This window comes from Trichosurus vulpecula, chromosome 6 (assembly GCF_011100635.1).
Source record: "Trichosurus vulpecula isolate mTriVul1 chromosome 6, mTriVul1.pri, whole genome shotgun sequence".
Classification (NCBI taxonomy): domain Eukaryota; kingdom Metazoa; phylum Chordata; class Mammalia; order Diprotodontia; family Phalangeridae; genus Trichosurus; species Trichosurus vulpecula.
Genome location: NC_050578.1, coordinates 44,876,451 through 44,896,926, shown reverse-complemented (window position 1 = coordinate 44,896,926; position 20,476 = coordinate 44,876,451).

Here is a 20,476-nt window from a genome sequence, read left to right as displayed (position 1 = left end):
TGGTACAGGGTGAACTACGCATTGTTGCTGACATTCTTTCCAAGACTATCATTCCACAATTCTGTGGTTCTTCTCAGCCCTTAGGGTAGAACTAATAGTAATGGCTAGAAACTAAAAAGAAAAACATTTAGGTTTTCGAGTAAGGGAAATGTCTAATGATTAGAGTGTCCAGAAGTGATATCTACAGAGGCTGTAGATATAACTTCTATTGGAGCTCTTCAAAAAATGTGAGGATAAGCTATTGATGCTTTCTAAAAGCAACATATTGAATGAATGCCATCCTCCTTTCAATTAATGTCTTTCTAACATTTTATTCATCCATAATACTCTCTCATTTGTAGCTACAACCTAGAAGCCTGTTATATGTCAGGGGAAGAAGCAGAACTTGCATCCAGTGCTGGCTCTCTAGTCACTACTCCATAGTAACTGTCAGAAGGAAAGAAGGATGGAAGGAAGGAAAGAAGAAAGGAGGGAAGGAAGAAAGAAAGAAAGAAAGAAAGAAAGAAAGAAAGAAAGAAAGAAAGAAAGAAAGAAAGAAAGAAAGGAAGGAAGGAAAGGAGGGAGGGAGGAAGGAAGGAAGGAAGGAGGGAAGGAAGGAAGGAAGGAGGGAAGAAAGGAAGGAAGGAGGGAAGGAAGGAAGGAAGGAGGGAAGAAGGGAAGAAAGAAAGAAAAGAAGAGGGAGGCAGGAAGGAAATGAAGAGGGAGAAAAGAAAGAAAAAGAGAGAGGAGGGAAGGAAGGAAGGAAAGAAGAAAAAAAGCACATTGCTGATTCATATTTTGATTGTGTTGCACCCATAGCCGGTTTCCTCATCTGGTAAACGCGAAAGATAATAATGCTTAAACTGCAACTTACCTCATGGTATTGTCAGGAAAGTGCTTTCTTTGTCAAGCCATATAAATGTGAGTTAATATCAGGGATATATACTGGTAAACATTTACCAACCAGATCTAGAGGGAAATGTACACATGACACTTTCATGTTTAATCTGCTTTAATAACATTTTCTCCATCATTTTCTAAAGTAAGCTATAAATCAAGCCCTGGTATGTAGTGTCTGCCCCTTTTCAAGATGTAAATGCTCACACTGAAAATTTAACAATAGGCTCTCATGAGCTGGCACAAGCTAGTTCCAGCACACCCCTGATTATGACTTGTTATTGATCTCACATACAATGGGGACATACTGGAGATTTCTGAGCGAGCGACGATATGATGAAAGGAATGTTAACACTTTCCAAAGGATTGCTCTGCATGTGAGTGGGGGATCAGTTGGAGTGGTAGAAGTGGCATCCAGGGATCATCTGAGTGGGAAAACCTGAAAGCAGAGAATAGTTTCAAATACACATCAGGATGCCCTCTATTTGAAAGATATGGGAAGCCTAATGATTTAAGTTAAAGAACTGCATCAAAAGCTAAAAGAGCTTCCCACAAGACCACATTTTGCTTAGTTCTTTTTCCATGCTCTAAATAACCCAATGATTTCTTGGCATCTATGTTGGCAAGGTGGGGAAGACATTCCTATTGCAGGGATGAATGTTTCTCCTAAAAGAAGTCCCTTGCATCCACACTTGTGAAATTTCACAAATTGTCATTGACCACATCCTCACAAGCTGTGTACACCATCTGGTCTGACTTGCCTCAGTCCTCTAGAATTTGGCAGCAAGGTTAATACAGCTGTTAGGCTAATTGTCCTTATTAAGGCCATGAAAAATCCCAAACAAATTGGAATAAACTATTGGAGTCAACCAAATAATTACAGAGAAGAAATGAGAGGTCTCTGTACTGGGAGCCAAAGAATCTAGATTATAATTTTGTCTCTGCCATTAACTACTTGGACATCCCAATCACTCATTCAATCAAAAAGCATTTATTAGGCACCTACTATACCCAAGCTATTAAAGATGCCAAGAATATAAAGGCAATATAATATAATACAATATAATATAAGGCAATATAAAGTCTCTGAATTCAAGGAGCTTACATGCTATAAAAAGAAATGATATGTGCACAAATAAGCAAAAACAAAATATATACAAGGCAGATACCAAATAATTTAATGAGGTCTTCAGCTAAGTGAATTAAGAAAGGTTTCATGTATCAGGTAACTACTTGAACTCAGCTTTGAGGGAACCTAGGGATTCTGAAAGGTGGAAATGCAGAGAAAATGTATTCTTAAGGACTTAAAGACAGCTGATACAAAGGCCCAGAGATAAGCAATGGAGAGTTTTGCCTGAGGAACAACCACAGACCAGTTTGCCTGGAATTAAAGGATTCATGAAGGAGAATAGTGTATAATTGCGAGATAGGTGGCACAGTAGATAGAGTGCTGAGCCTGGAGTCAGGAAGACTCATCTTCCTGAGTTCAAATCTGGCCTCAGACACTTCCTAGCTGTGTGACCCTGGGCAAGTCATTTAACCCTGTTTGCCTCAGTTTCCACATCTATAAAATGAGCTAGAGAAAGAAATGGCAAATTAGTCCAGTATCATTTCCAAGAAAACCCAGAAAAGGGGTTACAAAGAGTTAGATGTGACTGAAGCAACTGAACAACAAGAATAAATGTGCAATAATCCTAGAAAGGTAGGTGGGAATAAGAGTATGTTAAATATTGAACAGAGACATTCATATCCTAACCTAGAAGTGCATCATATACGTACACATAACTACACATAGTCACACACATCTGTAGCTATGTAACAAAGAACTGTAATAGAGTATAAGTTTTATAAATCCCATTTTGAAAACGAGAACACTGAGGCTCATAAACATGACCTGCCCATCATAGGCAAGTTGATCTACATGGTCTTTTAACATCGCTTTCAGGTCTAAAATACAACAATTACATTAAGCAACACCAAAAGTGTGTATGACTTTCCTTTTAGAGATTATTAGTCTGCACTGAGCTACAGAATGGCAATGAATGTACCCCAGAATAAAATGGAGGATGAGTTTACAATGCTTTTTTTCTGAAGAATTATTCCCACAATATATTTTCTCATCAATAAGGAAATCATTTATGTTTGTAATTGTTCCCATCTCTAATTGGCTACATTTAAAAATAATACAAATGCCTCAGAAAATTAACAATTAACTGTATCTTTAAAAAATGAAGAACATAAGAGGTCATAAATCGCCAATATTAAAAAAATCTTCCACTGTTTCATTATATCTTTTCCTTTTTCTCTATTTTCTCGAGCCATTTTTGATTTGTATAAATAAAAAGCTACCAAGGAGATTCTGAACAGTATTCTAGATCCCTGCTGGAAATCATGTTCAGGGCTCCAAGCTATTATTACAGTGACTAGTATCTCAGTGGGATGCCCCAGGAAGAGGATTAACTTTGCTCTAAGCATCACTGGGGATAAACAACAGGAAGCTGACCCTACAAGAGGTTGCCAGTAGTTTAGCATGAGCCCCCCTAAAGAGCTCTAGGCAAGCATTGCTCCTAATAAATATGCTGATACTGAATCTGAGGGACTCCAAACGTGGTTTGCAAGATTGCCAACACATGTTGCAATCCTTTTCAGGGCCTGGCTCAACCACAGCATCATTCTAAAGAAAGCAAACAGTAGTGGGCTAGAGAAGAGTTTTAAATCTGGATTTCATTTCTCATAAATGAAAGAAATGTGTCTGTTTTAAAGTGTTCCTTGTGCAGACTGACAAAGAAGCAACAAGGCAGGTTTACAAGGTTGGGGAAATGAGGATTGGCCCCATATTCTTTGTGGACAGCAGGCTTGAAGTAAAGAACCAATTGACTTTTTCTCACTACATAGATCCATCTAGACCAGAGTTTCTTACCTAATTTGGTGTCCTGGACCACTTTTGCAGTCAAGTGAAGTCCATGGAGCCATTCTCAGAATCATGTTCTTAAATGCATAAAATACATTAAGAAAAGCAATTATATTGAAATACACTTAGTAAAGTTATTTTTGTCTATTAAGTTTGTAGAAATGAGGTTAAGTATATAATTCAGTTATTAACATTAACAAATTATTATGATGAATATTACTAAATATTAGCTTTATTTATATTAATACCATTTTAAATACATAAAATAAAATAGATGACATTAGAAAGAAAGCCAAATATATTGAATTAAAGTTATCAAAATGTTAAAAGATCAGGTTAAGAGCCCTTTTTAAGGGAAAATTGATATACCATGATTTCAAAGCATTCTATGTGTCAAGTTTCTACGTTTTTCCTATTCCTTCTTAATTGAAGTGCACTTGGAACTTTCATTATTTTTATTGGCTGCTTCTTTCAAAGCATTCTATGTCTCAAGTGTCTACCTTTTTTCTTATTCCTCCTTAATTGAAGTGGACTCTGAATTTTCATTGTTCTTATTGGCTGCTTCTTCCAGTGATTACACGGCACAAGAAAACTGTGACAGGCAGACAAGATTGTTAATCCTTCCAATATTATCTAAATATGTTCCATGAAACAAGTACTTATAACCTGAGTATCTTATGTGGGATGCACAGGGTGGGAAGGCAAAATACATGTCATCATGCTAGTAAGTCAGCATCATGGGACAGCAAAGAGAGGAGGCCTTGGAGTCAGGATGATCTGAGTTTGTCTTGCCTCTGAAACATACTGGCTACATGACTAGGGATAAGTCTTTCATCTCTCTGTGCCCCAGACAATACTCTGTAAATGACAGATGACTTACTGATCAATACTGATGGAAAGAATTTTTGAGGAGTTCTGTACACCAATAAAACCACAGGTCTGAGCTTTTAAAACATAGCACTAAAGTTCTCTTCAGTTTCTAAGCTTAAATGAGCACTATTTTCTGAGATTACATTTTATCTGTCTCATTTAGCCAAGCCTTGGACATATTATTTCCTGCAAATGTCATTAATCCTTTGTTTATGTACTATAGAATTAAACCAATTACTATCAACAATAACAATATTTTAAAGTATAAAGCAGTTGGCTACCTACATTATTAACTTGGTTAACTGCATTCTATGAGCTAGAATCATGAGAATTTCTCCAAAGCAGAGGAATAAAAACAACCACGTTAAATTTCAAGCATAGGTCTACATCAAAGGTTTATTTCTTTATTTGTTTTAAGTTAAAGTCATAACTCCCCCATCTCAATTGCCTTCAATTAATCAATTAATAAAATAGGATTTTTTAATTATTTACAATGTGATGAGTATTTAGTTAGTGGGGAACTATGTACAAAAATGAAACAATTTCTGCCCTTCAAAAGAATACTCCATTCATCTTTTCATAACTAGGTTCACCGTGTTCTTGATATGTCCATCCTTCCGGAAGTTATTTCCAAACTTGGAACAATGTGAGTTACAAGAATGTTCTGAGAAAATCTTCACTAATAATTAATTAGCATTTAATGACAGCCTACTCTATGCTAGATACTGCTTCTAGGTGCTGGGGAGACGAAGACGAAACAAAAGAGTCCCTGCCACCAAGAAGCTTATATTTCACTGGCACAGAGGCCAGTGGACTTGGAGTCAACAAGATAGTTCAACTCCTACCTCGGATATTTACCAGCTGTGTAACCTGAGACAAGTCACTTAACCTTTCAACCTCAGTTTTCTCATCTTTAAAATGGGGATAATAATAGAATCTACCTCACAAGATTTCTGTGAGGATCAAATGAGATAACAGGTAGAAAGTGTTTTGCAAGTCTTAAAGCATCATATAAATGCTATCTTTCATTGTTGTTGTTAAGTACATACAAACTAAATACAGGGTAGTTTTAGAGGGGAAACAGGAGCATCTGGAGAGACAGGGCAAAAAAAGGTTCACTTGCGTATAAGAGGTGGCACATGAGGTGAACATTGAAGGAAGTTGGGAAATCTGAGATGGGTTAGTGAGGGAGAACATGTATTCCAGGCATGGAGATAGGGGAATAGAATGTTATGTGTGAAACAAATGGCAAGAAATATAACTCAGATTTGGTAAGTGTCACTTTACTATGGTAGTGGTGGGTTTTCTTAGTTTTAAATGATGTATGCATTCAGTCATAATTATGAAAATGGTGAAGGGTCTTTTCACCCTGATTAGAATATAGAGAAATTTGAAAAGCCCATTTAATGTTACAAAAAAACAGTATTACCAATAACATTACCATGTTACCAAGAAAAATAATTGATTGCCCAAAATAAACTTTAACTTTAGTCTTTTAAATTCTGTTTTCCTGTTGTGCCCAGAAGCTAGGAAAGAAGGAAAGAAAGAAAGAAAAAAAGAAAGAAAGAAAGAAAGAAAGAAAGAAAGAAAGAAAGAAAGAAAGAAAGGAAAAAAAAGAAAGAGAAAGAAAGAAGAAAGAAAATTTGCTTTGAAATTTTTCATGTAACTTTAGCAAGACAAAAAATAGCCTAGTAAACAATTTATACCCAGCATAAAGGATTCCTTGCTGCTACAAAACAAACAGCAACCACACCAAATACATTATAGACATTACACTAACCTAGCATGACAGTGCAGGGTCGGTGAATCAGACTAATCTTATTATTTGGCTGATGCTTGGACAGCTTCTAGGCACAACATGAAAACAGAATTTAAAAGATTACTTTCCAAAATAGTATCTTCTCATTCAAGCTTCTGTTTTCAATTTGTATTCTCTCTCACCCCATTCTTTTCTTTCCTCCCCTTCTCCCTGCAAGCTCTCTTCCCACTCTCTGTCTCCTCCTCTCTGCTCTCCATGATGCTACCATTTGTGAAATGGGAACATGCTTTTGTTGGGATTTCCTGGTTGCCATTAATGAACTCAGTGGGACTTTATCTGATCAACATGCTAACTATGAAAGGAGGAAGAGGGAGCAGAGTCCTGTAGACTGGGTCCTTCACATGTCAGAGCCTTGCTGTGAAATAGTATTTTGATGAAGAGCCAGATTATTCCTAAATGAATTTACCAAAGGCCGTTATCAAGGAGCTAGATCTTTGGAAACATTTATACAAACATGGTGATAGTGGGAAACAGATGCTTCAGTTTCTATTGCAACTTTTTTCTGTTGGGAGAGGGGATCTTTTTTGTTGTTCTTTCTGGAAGACTATGTTTCTATGACTTTACCATAGGCCCATTGCAGTAAACTGTATCATAGTTTGCCTCTTCTAATCTGTGACTGTTATTTATATCAACAGAGAAGAGTTATAAATTCAGCCCTGACACAGTTTCAATGGTGTGAACCTCCCAATCTTCTCTAAGCTCTAGATTAGATACTGAAGTACCACTTCAATTGGGCAGTATTATCCCGTCCTATCACTTGGCCCCGTTTCAAACTGGAGCATTTATTGACAATACTTTCAAAGCTGTTGCTAAGTTGTGAGCACTCATTTTTATCTGCTTCTTCTTTTACAGCTTTAACTAACTAGCTAGACTTTCTTGGAGGAAGTGCTATGCTAATAATAGCACCAGACATAGTGATGCTTTGTTGACGCCTGCTATCCCCACACCTTCTTTGCAAAAAATTATCAGGCACCCTTGAGTCATTTACTTGTTCAGCATTGCTTTGGGAATTAAGTCGTGAGCTTTAGATTTTTCCATAAATTTTAATTTCAAACCTTGTTTCCTTATTATTGGTAATAGTAATAATAATAACTGACATTTATATTGCTATTCAGTCATTTCAGTCATGTTTGACTCTCTGTGACCCCTTTCGGGATTTTCTTGCAAGGATACTGAGGGTTGACCATTGCCCTCTCCAGCTCATTTTACAAGTGAGGAAACTGAGGCAAAGAAGGTTAAGTTACTTGTCCAGGTTCATATAACTAGGAAGTGTCAGAGGCCAGATTTGAACTCAGGAAGAAGACTTTTCCTGACTTCTGGCCCAGCACTCTATCCACTGTGCCACCTACCTCCCCAACATTTATGTAGTGCTTACTATGTGCCAAGTACTGTGCTAAGGACTTTACAAATCTTAAGTCATTTGATCCTCACAACAACCTTGGGAAGTAGGTACCATTATTATCCCCATTTTACAGCTGAGGAAACTGAGGCAAACAGAGGTTAAGTGACTTGCCTAAGGTCATCCTATCAGTAAGAGTCTGAGGCTGGATTTGAATTTAGATCTTTCTGACTCCAGGTCTGGCCCTTATTGATATTAAAAACTCCATAGAATCAGATTACATGCCATAGGCAGGGGGGAAAGGGAGGAGAGAGAGCGGGAGAAAATTTAGAAGTCAAAAATTTGTGGAACTGAGTGTTGTAAACTAAAAAAAAAATAATTAATTAATTAATAAAAAATTTTAAAACTCAATAAAGATTGCTTTGTTTTATCCCATACATTGGAAAGGGTATGGAACGTAAAGTCAAATTCAGCCTCTGTCAGTTACTCTTTTTGTGACCTTGAACAAGTCATTTCACTTTTCTAGAACTCAGTTCATTCACTGGAGTTAGACTAGCTGGCTTCTGACATCCCTTCCTCCTCTAGATTTGTGATCATGATACCTGAAGTTAGAAGACCTGGGTTTGAGCCCCACTTCTTCCATTTTACTACCTCTATGACCTTAGAAGAATAACTTTACATCACTGAGGGAATCTGTTTCCTTATCTGTAAGATAAACTTAGACTACAGATGACCTCTATGGTCCATTCCAGTCCTAAACTATGATCCTGTCATTGAAAACTCATTTTACCACTTGTGGCTTTAGTAAAGATTAGGAAATTCAGTATTATACTTGAAAAAAGAGTTGTCCAGACATGCCTTAGTATTCATGATGCCATATGGGGTTTTCTTGCAAAGATTCTGATATGGTTTGCCATTTCCTTCTCCAATGGATTAAGGCAAACAGGGTTAAGTGACTTGTCCAAGGTCACACAACTAGTGTGTATTTGAGGCCAGATATGAATTCAGGTCTTCTTGACTCCAGACCCAGTGCTCTATCCTCTGAGCTACCTAGCTGCCTCACTATAAAAGGCATGGTTTCAAATCCCACCCCTGCCACTTGCTACTTATGTGACATTTGACAAGTCACTTAACCTCCCTTAAACTTAAGTCTCATTAACATCAAGGAGTTAGAGTAGATGGCTTCTAAGGTCCCTTCTATATTTATATTCCTATGAGAAAGTAGCAGCAATCTTTTCCAGCCACCAACCTTACAATCAGTCAATAAATATTTAAGTGCCAACTATTTGCCAGTACTTTGGCAAGCACTAAAGACTCAAACTCATGCTCAAGTCTTGCCTAAGTGTGTCTTTAAAAGTGATGGTTAGGTTGTATAGTGTTATACATTAGGTATGTTGTAGTTTAAATAGGCTTTTGTGTACTGGTCTGAGAATATCTATATCTATATCTATATATATATACATACATATCTATATATCTATATATACATATGTAAAACCTTGTTTCAATAGGAAAGCATGTTCTCAGTTTGAAAAGATTTGTAGGTTGAGTTGTATATAATTGCAACTTCTAGTCATGATGTGAATACTTGCACGCTACCAGACTCCTCCCCTACCCCTGCAAAATCATTTTGTTTTTGCATATATATAGTTATTTGTGTGTTATTTCTGCACAGCTTCTCCCCCCACCACCCTACCCCCCTTTTCCCCCAATACAACATAAAAGCTTCTTGAGCTCAAGGAGTGTCTTCATTTTTGTTCTTACTTTCCCAGTCAATAAACGTTTATTAAATACCTTAAAAAAAGTATCAAGTCATCTCTATGAATCACTGGGATTAAAAAAAAACTTTTCTTGATGTCTCATTCAGTCATTAGCTTCCACTTGCCCAATTCTAATTTTCAAGGAATTATTTTCTTCAGTTAGCTCTTGTACCTCCTTTTCCATTTGGCCAATTCTACTTTTAAGGGAGTTGTTCTCTTCAGTGGATATTTTTTTCCATTTAGTCAATTCTATTTTTTCAGGAGTTATTTTCTTTGGTCAATTTTTGTGGTTCCTTTTCCAAGCCGTTGACTCTTCATAATTCTCTTGCATACCTCTCATTTCTTTTCCCAATTTTTCTTTTATCTCTCATACTTGATTTTTAAAATCCTTTTTGAGCTCTTCCAAGAGGACTTTTTGGGCTTGAGACCAATTCACATTCCCTTTTGAGGCTTCATGTGTAGGCATTTTCATGTTGTTGACCTCTTCCGAATTCATGTTTTGATCTTCCCTGTCACTGTAGTAGCTCTCTATGGTCAGGGCTCTTTTGGGGTTTTTGCTCATTTTAGGTTGAGTTCTGCTCATGGGGCACAGGGGGCACTATTCCAAGCTTCTTGTGCTAGGGACTGGGGGGTCTGGTCACTGTCTTTCTGTGCTGGGTCCTCAGGTGCCAACAGCTTTCCCACTCTGCCAGGGCTAGTCAGCCCATTTTGCCTTGGGATCTGGGGCTAGAAGTTTGCCTTCTGCACTGGGGCTGGAGGCCTCACTGCTGCTCTTCTGAGCCAGGATGGAAGGGCTTCAGTTGCTCATCTGTACTGTGGCTAAGAGCCTCCTGAGACAGACTTTTCCTGAAGTCCTTCTAAGTTACCTTAAGCTGGAAAACTGTTTTGCTCTTTTTGTGGGGTCTGTCACTCCAGATTCCATTTAGAGGCTTGAATTAACATTGTTTCCAAGGGAAATTGGGGAGAGCTCAGGCAACTTCTTCACTTCTCTCTGCCATCTTGGCTCTGCCTCCCTTCCCCCACCCCTGCCTTAGTAACTTTAGAAAACTAAAGGATTCTCCCAAGGTAATATTCCTTGATTTGGTGGCAGCGGTTACAGGTATGGGTAAGCCAATAGTTAAAAAAGTAATGTTGTTATTGTTGCTTAGTTATGGTTTCCCATTTCCTTCTTCAGCTCATTTTCTAGATGCGGTGTTGAGGTAAACAGGGTTAAGTGACTTTCTCAGGGTCACATAGCTAAGTGTCTGAGGCCAGATTTGAATTCATGAAGTTGAGTTTTTATAACTCCAGGCAGGGCACTTTATCCACTGTATCACCTAGCTGCCCTAAAAAGAAATTATTAATAGTTTAATGAATGAAAGAATGAATAAATAAAAATAAAAGTGATACTATATAGTTAAAAAAGTAGATAATAATGTAAATTGAATAATTTTTTTCCAGCATTCAAGGGAGTCACATCTCCTATGGTTTAATGGCCCTATACTGCTTATAGATCAAGGGCATTCATAATCCAATCTAATCCAAAAAACATGTGTAAAACACTCCTGGCAGGGTGCTATCCTAGGTGCTGGGGATACAAAAAAAACCAAATATATAAACAAAACAAATAGCTTCTGCCCTCAAGGAGCTTATCTTCTATGAGGTTTCTTTAGATTAACATCAAGGGAGATGAAGAATTTAGAGATATATAGTGGATTAGACTATTTAGATACAACAATATGGATTGTTTATGTCCCAAATACTTAGAACTTTTGATTGACTAGTGAATTAAGGTGTAAGATGGAGGCTTTCTCTAAATGACCCAGGTAAATGAATCTTTGAAAACCTAGATTTTTAATCACGAAGGAGAGAAATTAATAAAAGTAACCAAAACCCAGAGAAAAAAACATTTTGTTTCAATAAATGGATTGAAAGTCAAAAGCCTCAATCCAAATGCTCATTAGTGTGATACAGTGAAAGGAGTGCTGGAGTGGGGCTCAAAGGACTTGGTTTTGAATCCTGGATTTACTATTTACTCTATGTGTGATCTTGGACAAGTTAATCAACTTCTCTGGGCCTTACTTTCCTCCTCTGTAAAATGAAGAGGGGAAGATTAGATGGCTTATAAAGTTCTTTTCAACCTGTAATCTTATGATCTATGAAATTGCTTGCTTAGCAGAAACTTTATTATTGAGAATGCATTGACTTTTGCAAAATTTGAATGTCCCCTCCTGTTTTACTAGGAGGAAAAAAATTCATTAAATTTAAATTCTTCTGACAAGAGTTTAATTGTTTAAATAAAAATGAAGAACATAAATATTCGCTTTTCCCCAAAGACAAGTAGTGTTTAAAATCAAAGCAAACATTTCATACCATTCATTTTGGAGTCACCCAAATGTATCAGGAATACCTAGCCATCTCCAATAAATCCATGCTATGGATGTATTTGTTTTCAAAGTCTTTGTTCTCATATAATACATTGTCATCAAACTAGGATTTGACAGTTTAGAAAGGGATAGTCTGAATTTAGAATCAAGAGCCATGGGATCATGGGATCAGAGATAGAGCTGGAGGAAACAGGTCAACTTGTCCAATTCTCTCATGTTGTTGTTATTGTTATCTGTTGTTCGACCTTCATTCTCCAAGAGGACCAAAATGACATCATGATGTTGGGGTCAAGATACAGTGTGTTTGGATGTGACTGATGAGTTCAGTACTACCTTGGAAGACTCTACCACAGGTCAGGTATAGATATTCCATTTGAACATTTGGGATGGAGATTTCTCCAGACTTGAACATCTCACATTTCCTCTGTGCTGCTGCTACTCTGCTTTGATCATGGAGCACAAACTCTTCTTTAATGCAAGCATGCCATACTGGGTGGTCCTGTGCCAGTGCCTCCAGTGTCTTACAATTGATTCTAAAGTTCTTTAGAGAGACCTTCAGAGTGTCCTTGCACTACTTCTTCTGCCCTCTGTGTGAATGCTTGCTTTGTGTTAGTTCTTTGTAAAATAGTCCATTAGTTAATTGCACATTTGACATTGGGGCTACTTGGCCAGTCCGTTAGAGGTGCACTCTCTACAGCAGAGTTTCAATGCTTGGCATTGAGAGGACTTCAGAGTCTGGAACCCTCATATTACAAAGCAGGAGACTTAGTCTCAGAGATAGAAAATGATTTGACTGAGATTAAGTTCTATCTTCTAACTTATATGTTCTTAGTAACTTTAGAAAAAAAGTAAATGTGCAAAAGACTCATGATGGAAAACACTATCCACAGCCAAAGACAGAACTAGGGAGTCTGAATGCAGATCAAAGTATACTATTTTCTCTTTTTATTTGTTTGGTTTTGCTTTCTCGGGGTTTTTCCCTTTCATTCTGATTCTTCTTTTACAATGTGACTAATGTGGAAATATCTTTAGTATGCTTGTACATCTATAGCCTATATCAGATTGCATGCAGTCTAGGGGAGGGCGAAAGGGGGGGGGGAATTCAGAACACAAAATCTTATAAAAGTGAATGTTGAAAACTAAAAATAAATAAATAAGTGATGTTTTAAAAGGAAAAAAGTAAATGATCCTCCCAAGGCAACACTTTTTTTTTTGTAGTAGATGTTACTTACAAGTATGAATGAGCCAAGAGATATAAAGATCCTTAAAGACAAAACTGTCAATCACATGCTATTTCTGTTATTATATGTTGCATATGATTTTAATAATCATATGTCTGATCAATCCACTATTTTCATTACTCGTTATGTATGTCAAAGCACCATTTCCTGGTACACATTTACTTTTTTCACATCTTTGATGATAATTTTTATCATTGGACTTCATTATGAAATGTGAATAATTTTATGTCACAAGGAGGAAATACAAACAGTGTTATATATGCATATTTGTGTGCATACATAAATAGATAAAAAATGAAATCCACATATATGGATATTTATATATCACATATGGATAGAATATACACATTTTGTGCATACATTGAATGTACTAGAGATTTCCCTCCTTTTTCTTACCTTAGAATAGAAATGACAATGCTGCCATACTTCACAGGGAAATTATGAAAAAAAATGACACCACATGAAAGAAACACTTTCACAGAAACTTAGTGTCCCAACAATGTTTGCGTTGTATTAGTGATAATTTAATGGATTCTGCTCTGATTTTTCTATGATTATTATTTATCATTTCCTTCTCTGAGAATAAGCTGCTGGTTTCATACTTGATCTATATCACATATTGGGTACTTTTTTTTTAATTTCCTACTTTAGAAAGTAGGATCCTGCACTAAAACCAAAGATGAATTTGTTCCTTGGGAATACAAGGGGTATGGAATGAAGAATTGAATACCTAATCCCTCCAGTCAGGCAATCCAAAGAAATGAACCCAGGACAAATTCAGGGATGAGAAAAGTACAAAGTTTGGCAAAGGATGTTAGCCCCTGTGATTTCACCCAAGATGTGCCTGGCTAGCCATAGTAGTAAAGGTACACATAGTTATCCAGAAATAGAATATATAGGGACTTGATATTATTCTCTTTATGTAAACATATATAGTTATATATGAGCATATCTAAAACATATTAGTTAGAACATACATATGATACCTACATAAACAAAATTTATTTATAAATTTATTTGCAAATATATATGCTTATATATGTATGTGTTATGGATGGATGGATAGTCTATCTCCAGACAATTGAGAGTATTCTACACATGCAATATATTATAGGCATGCATTGGTTTACAATTAACAAATTGACAAAGAACTAAGGACTTATAATAATTCAAATATATGCATCTGTGAGGTACCACAAGTGGGTAGAAGTGTTGTATTTGGAGTTAAGAAGAACTGAGTTTAAATCCTACCTCAGCCACTAGTTGTGCAGCCCTGAACAAATCATGTAACCTCTCATGCTCAGTTTCCTCATCAGTAAAATTGTGATAATATAGCACCTTCCCTACACAGTTATTTTGAGAATCAATTGAAATTATAGGTATAAAGTACTTTGCAAACTATTAAGCACCATATTAAATGCTACATTCAAAGGTATGAAACACAGAACTTACCTAAAGACACAGTAAATAACCAGCTAGATATCAAGGCATGAATCATGATTTTTTTTCAATTGGTAAAATGTTTGCCAACAACAAAAGATGGAGTCCCCTTGTCAGTAGAACTGACAAATGAATCTTTATTACCAAAGCAAAGCGTTCTGAATTATACTAATGCTTTCTCTGCCAAACTTCTAAGAATTTGATCCTAAGTAAAATCGGCTAATATCACTGTCAACGCTCAGACCAGTGCCTATGTCCTAACAGGGATTAGGGCTAAGAGACGTAGCCAGACTGTCTGTGTCCCAAGATAACCTTACACCCTTCCTCTCTCATGAGGCAGGAAGAGATGGTCAGACTCTCTGGGAGGGCCATGAATTGTATGAGTTGCTCCATCAGAGAGAGCATGCAACCTCCTGGAAATAAAAGTGAAGGTTTGATTTTTAGAAATAGCCCAAAGCGCCTCAAAATCTGGTCTGGTATATAAGATTGGTAGTCAAACTGGATATGTCCATTTGGAGTTTAAAAACAAGGTGGGCCTCTAAAGTAATCATTTTCTTTCTTTAGTCTTCGTGCATTTGTGTCTTATTCTGTCCAGCTCTGGACAGCTGGGAATGAGATTTGCCATGTGCTGGGAATGAGGCCCTAGTTCCAACCAACCCCTTCTGAGTCACTGAGCAAGAAAACCCCATGACTAGAAGTTTTCTAAAATAGAGAGGCCAGAAGTAGTCTACTGCCAAGTACATAAATTGCCTGCCACGTAGTAGGCACTTAATGAATTCTTCTTGTTACTATTGTTCTTGAATGAATGAAAAAGTATTTATTAACCATTAAGTGTATACCAAGCACTGTGCTAAGTGCTAAAAATACAAATACAAAAGCAACAAGTAAGTCCTGCCGTCAAGGACCTTCCATTCTAATGGGGAAGATAGCAACATTAGGGGAGTAGCACCCAGTAAAGACATTTTTGAACTGGAAAGTCACAGGAATGGTGAGAGGAGCCCTAAGAGATTAGACTGAGGTATATTTTTCAGGAAAAAATGAAAAAAGTAATGAGAAATAAATTCTGTGGAATAGAATAGAATTGAGCTCAAGGAAGAAGGCAATATCTAAACCAGAAGCAGGGGCATGTAATGTCTTTCCTTTACAATCCCTTCTCTTCTCTGACATGGTTACCATCTGGTGCAGACCTTCATAATCTCAAGCCTGGACTATTGCAAAAGCCTTCTGGTTCATTCCCCTGCCTCAATTCTCTCCCCACTCCAATCCATCCTCCACTCAACTATTAATCTGGCTCTTCCTAAAGTGCAGGTCTGACCATATCACCATCCCCCCATTACCATTGAGAAAGCTCCAGTGATTACCTATTAATTCCAGGATCAAATATGAAATCCTCCACTTGGCTTTCAAATATCTTTAAAACCTGACCCCTTCCAACTTTTCCAGGCTTCTAACACCTACTCCCCTCCATCACTCCATAATCCAATGACTCTGACCTCTCTCCCATTCTTCACACATGACACTCCACCTCCCAAATCCCAGCTTTTCACAGGCTGTCTCCCTCCTCAAATCTGCCTTCTAGCTTCCCTGGTGTCCTTCAGGTCTCAGCTAAAGTTCCACCTTTCCCAATACTTTTTAATCTTGGTATCTTCCCTCTGAAACTACCCTCAAATTATTGTGTTTTTCCATAGTTATTTGCATGTTGCCTCCCCCAATAGTCTTTGAGCTAGCCGAGAGCAGGAGCATTTTTTTTTGTCTTTCTTTTTATCGCTATGTCTTAGCCCGGCACCTGGCACACAATAGAACCTGAATGAATGCTAGTTATTAATGGTTGACATACTAACACAGAGTAAGAAAAGCAGAATTTCACAGGGCAAATGGATCATCAAGCCCAAATCAGAGAATTGACTTTTTTGCTAATGAATTATTTCAGTTTCCCTCATTAAACCTTGCAATGGTTGATAAAAATCACTAAAACAAGCTGCAAAGTAGAGAAATATTCACAGTAGCAGTTTGACTTACTTTAGTTGAGAAACATCTCCCTGAAGGGCTATGTAACTAAATTTCGCAAATTGTGTGTTGGTAAATTTGTAAACTATGGTTGCAATAAGAAATTGAATAATTAAGACTCAAAGAGAAAGCAAAATATGTAAAATTTTCTCTCTTTGGATGAAGAAAGAAGTTTAGGAAATAAAGAATAAAGAAAATGTCCAGTATTACCTGTACAAGCAGTTGAAGGAAAGATTCAACAAATAGCTTTGTATGAGCTTGTAGTTTACTTGATTTTTTTTCATGGAAAGGAAATAAGTAAAAAATGAAGAAAGTCTCACAGTCTATCAACGTACTGCCTTTACATAGGATATCATGGAAATAAAAATTTGAAAATTATTTTTCCTTCTGAAGCAAACACCTCAATTTATTTTGCTACTGCTCTCCTTTCCATATGCTTTTCTTTCAACATAAGAATATTCTTACTTTTCAAAGAGGAGAGACACCTTTACCCATTTGCAATTCAGGATATTTACTAAATATTTAGTCCCCAGTTCCTCACAATAAATGTTATATGAGAAAATAGGAGGAGAGAAAATAGTTATATTTAACCTGCTTTTCCCCCCTTGTTGAACAAAGCAGCACAATTACCTCAATTTCAGAATGTTAGAAATAACTCTGAATTTTGACTGCATCTTCACAGACTCAGTGAGGCAGAAAATTTAAACAAGTATCCAAACAATTAAATCAAAAACCCGCTATGTTATTTCAATTATTTTATTTATTTATTTTGCAATATTAGCAGCACAAAACCTTATTGCACTCAATGTTGAAAGGATAAAAGGCAACCGAGATACTGTGTCTTTCTGTAACATTTTTTTTTAGGTGGGAGAAGAGATAGTGGGAAGGACATAAAAGAAATATTGAGTAATTGAAAAAAATTAATTCACAACATTAACCTTTTGTTACTTTCCTGAGGAGCAAAAGAAAATATTTTAAACCTTACTTATAGATTTAATATCTTAAAAAAGAAATCTCATGAAAAGTCAATTTCATTAAATAGCTAGATTCTATGCTTACTTTCCAGTGGCTTTTTTTTAGTCACTATTTACAGCTTAGGCAACGCTTTCATTGGAAATTCTTAATTGACACAAGGACCCTGTGTAACCTCTGGGGGATATCTTACCTTTTCTTGGCTTGTAGCTATTTGGACCAGGAGATTTGGGACCATCACCATATAACACTGCCCAGGGTACAATAATTCCCCTTGTATGCACAAAATTCTCAAAACTAAAAAAAAAAAATTGTATTGGAAATTTGAAAAAAAAAATATCCTCAGAACTCACAGAAAATGAAGACAGCTACCAGTGAGCAACCCATTCTCCCAAAAACTGACTAGTGTGTTTGGCACTTAAAATCAAGCAGTAGAGTATTATCATAAATCACATTTTTTTAGAGCTGGAAGGGAATTCAAAGTTCATCTAATCCAACTGCCTCCTTTTATAAGAGAGAACATTAAAGAATCAATGACTGCACAGAATCATAGAAAGAGTAAGTGGTATAGGCAGTATTTGAACCCAGGACCAGAGACTCCAAATCTAAACATTACCTCTTCCTTCCTTTAATTTTGAAAATTCTTCTTTAGCATGTACCAGGGACCCACGGCAGGTCAGGGTATTTGGATTCAAATTTTGAGTGACTCCAAGTCCTAATAGCTTCCCTACTTAGATGAATATTTCATGAATATTCTCTACTCTTCAAAGAATTGGACAAAGCATCTTTCAAATACCATCAGGTCTATCAGGGGCAATTGGGTGGGATTATTCAAATTACTTCCAGGCTTCTTCTAGACACACCTGTGTTAGTGGTTAGGTGGATTGGCAGTTCATTGAAAGAACAATGAGAATAAATTTTGTTTGCTACTATTTTTTAGGCAAATTTAAAGTTTTATATCTAAGGGCAAATCTTCAATGTTTTAGCTGTGCTTGCAGAAAGAATTGTTAGAGTAGTAATGAGAATGTGATATGGACAAAGGTTTGTGAGAATAGATGTATGTTAAATGGGAATATATGTGTGTGTATAGATATATACATACATATATACATGCATATCTATACACATATGTAGATATATGCATACATATATACATGCATATCAATAAACATATGCATGTCTATATATACATATACCCATACATGTGTGTTTGTATCTATACATACACATACACATATCTATATCTCTGTGTGTGTGTGTGTATTTCCTAACTAAAATAGCATGATAGAGTTAATGATGGACTTGAAGTCAGGAAGAACTGAGTTCAAATCCAGGCTCTTACACCTCCTGCTGGCATGACCATGGACATCACCTTCCCTCTCTGAGTCTCAAATTCTTTTCCTATAAAGTGGGGATAATACAGTTGTAAAGATAAATCAGATCCTGTATGCAAAAGTGCTTTGCAAACTTTAAAGTGATATATGTGTATGAGAGAGTGTGTGTGTTATGTTTACAACAACAATCTGAATAGAATTGTTTTACAAGTGCCATTTTAAAGTATTTTCTTGCCTTTCTCCTGTTTTATGTCTTACTATTTTGAAAGCACCTGTGATATATAGATATATAGAAATAGAGATAGACAAAGACATAGACATAGATAGATATAGATAAGGATATAGATAGATATAGATATGGGTATAGGTAGATATAGATATACACATACACACACACGCACACACACTTGCATGCACACACTTTAGCTAAAGGATAGAATTACTACACAGTGAAGCATTTGATCTTTCCACACATAATTATGTACACACCTAACACTAAGCTTTGGTAGGAGGGTTTCCCTCCTTAAATCTATTTCAAAGTCATTTGAAACACTGCATTGCTTTTTTAGATTAACTATGTAACTTTAGCTCTGAGATTATAAATTGATTTTTAAGACTCCTCCTAAGTCCATCTGTGTATTTTAAAGTATTACACAAGCCTTCACCTGGGTGATAGAAATTGATAAGTAACCTACTTACTCTTTAACTTTATTATTAAAAAAGAAAAGAATGCTGTGTTTCCTTCTGCGGGATGTTTCACAACATGACTCCCATGGATGATTTATAACTTTGACTTGCTAAAGTGTTCTGGACAAGCTCAGCCCAGGACTGCTGTTTTCTATCAGCATCTCTCCGCCATATTTATTATCAATACATAAGGCATCAAATAGCTGTTTGGAGTCTCCTTAAAAATATGTGAATGGTTTTACTTGAAGATATTGAAAAAAATCATTTTCGCCATGCATTGATAAAATAGGGACTGACTTGTGCTCTTTGGAAAGATAAACTCCTTGTCTTTAAATACAGCTTTTCTGTCAAGACATCCCAAGAGCATTCCTCAGACCAAGAGAACTAACCTTTGGCATCTATCAATATTGTGTCCTATCCATTTTGGCTGTAGGAAAATATATTAGTCTCCTTTACAAAATCTAGTACTGGCAACTCAATGGTGTAATTGATCACAGTCAATAGGGGTTCAACTATCTCAGAAAGCATTTCTGTATTTATGTGTGTGCAGAGGTACAGGGTAGGGTGGGGATCGTCCTCTACTGTGAACTTTTTAGTCCATGACAAAGTCAACAAGATCTGAGTTCCAATGCTGTGACTTAAGTGACAGATACGACCCTGAATAAGTCACTTAACATATCTCATATTCAATTTCCTCATCTGTAAAATGGGGATGATAATAATAACAATAATATGTACCTCAAAGAGTAATTATGAATACAAATGAAATAAAACAAGGTGTGTCAAATGTCTTAGTACAGTTTAAAGCTATTAAAACTTAAAATTGCACTAAGACTTTTGGGAAAACTTGCATG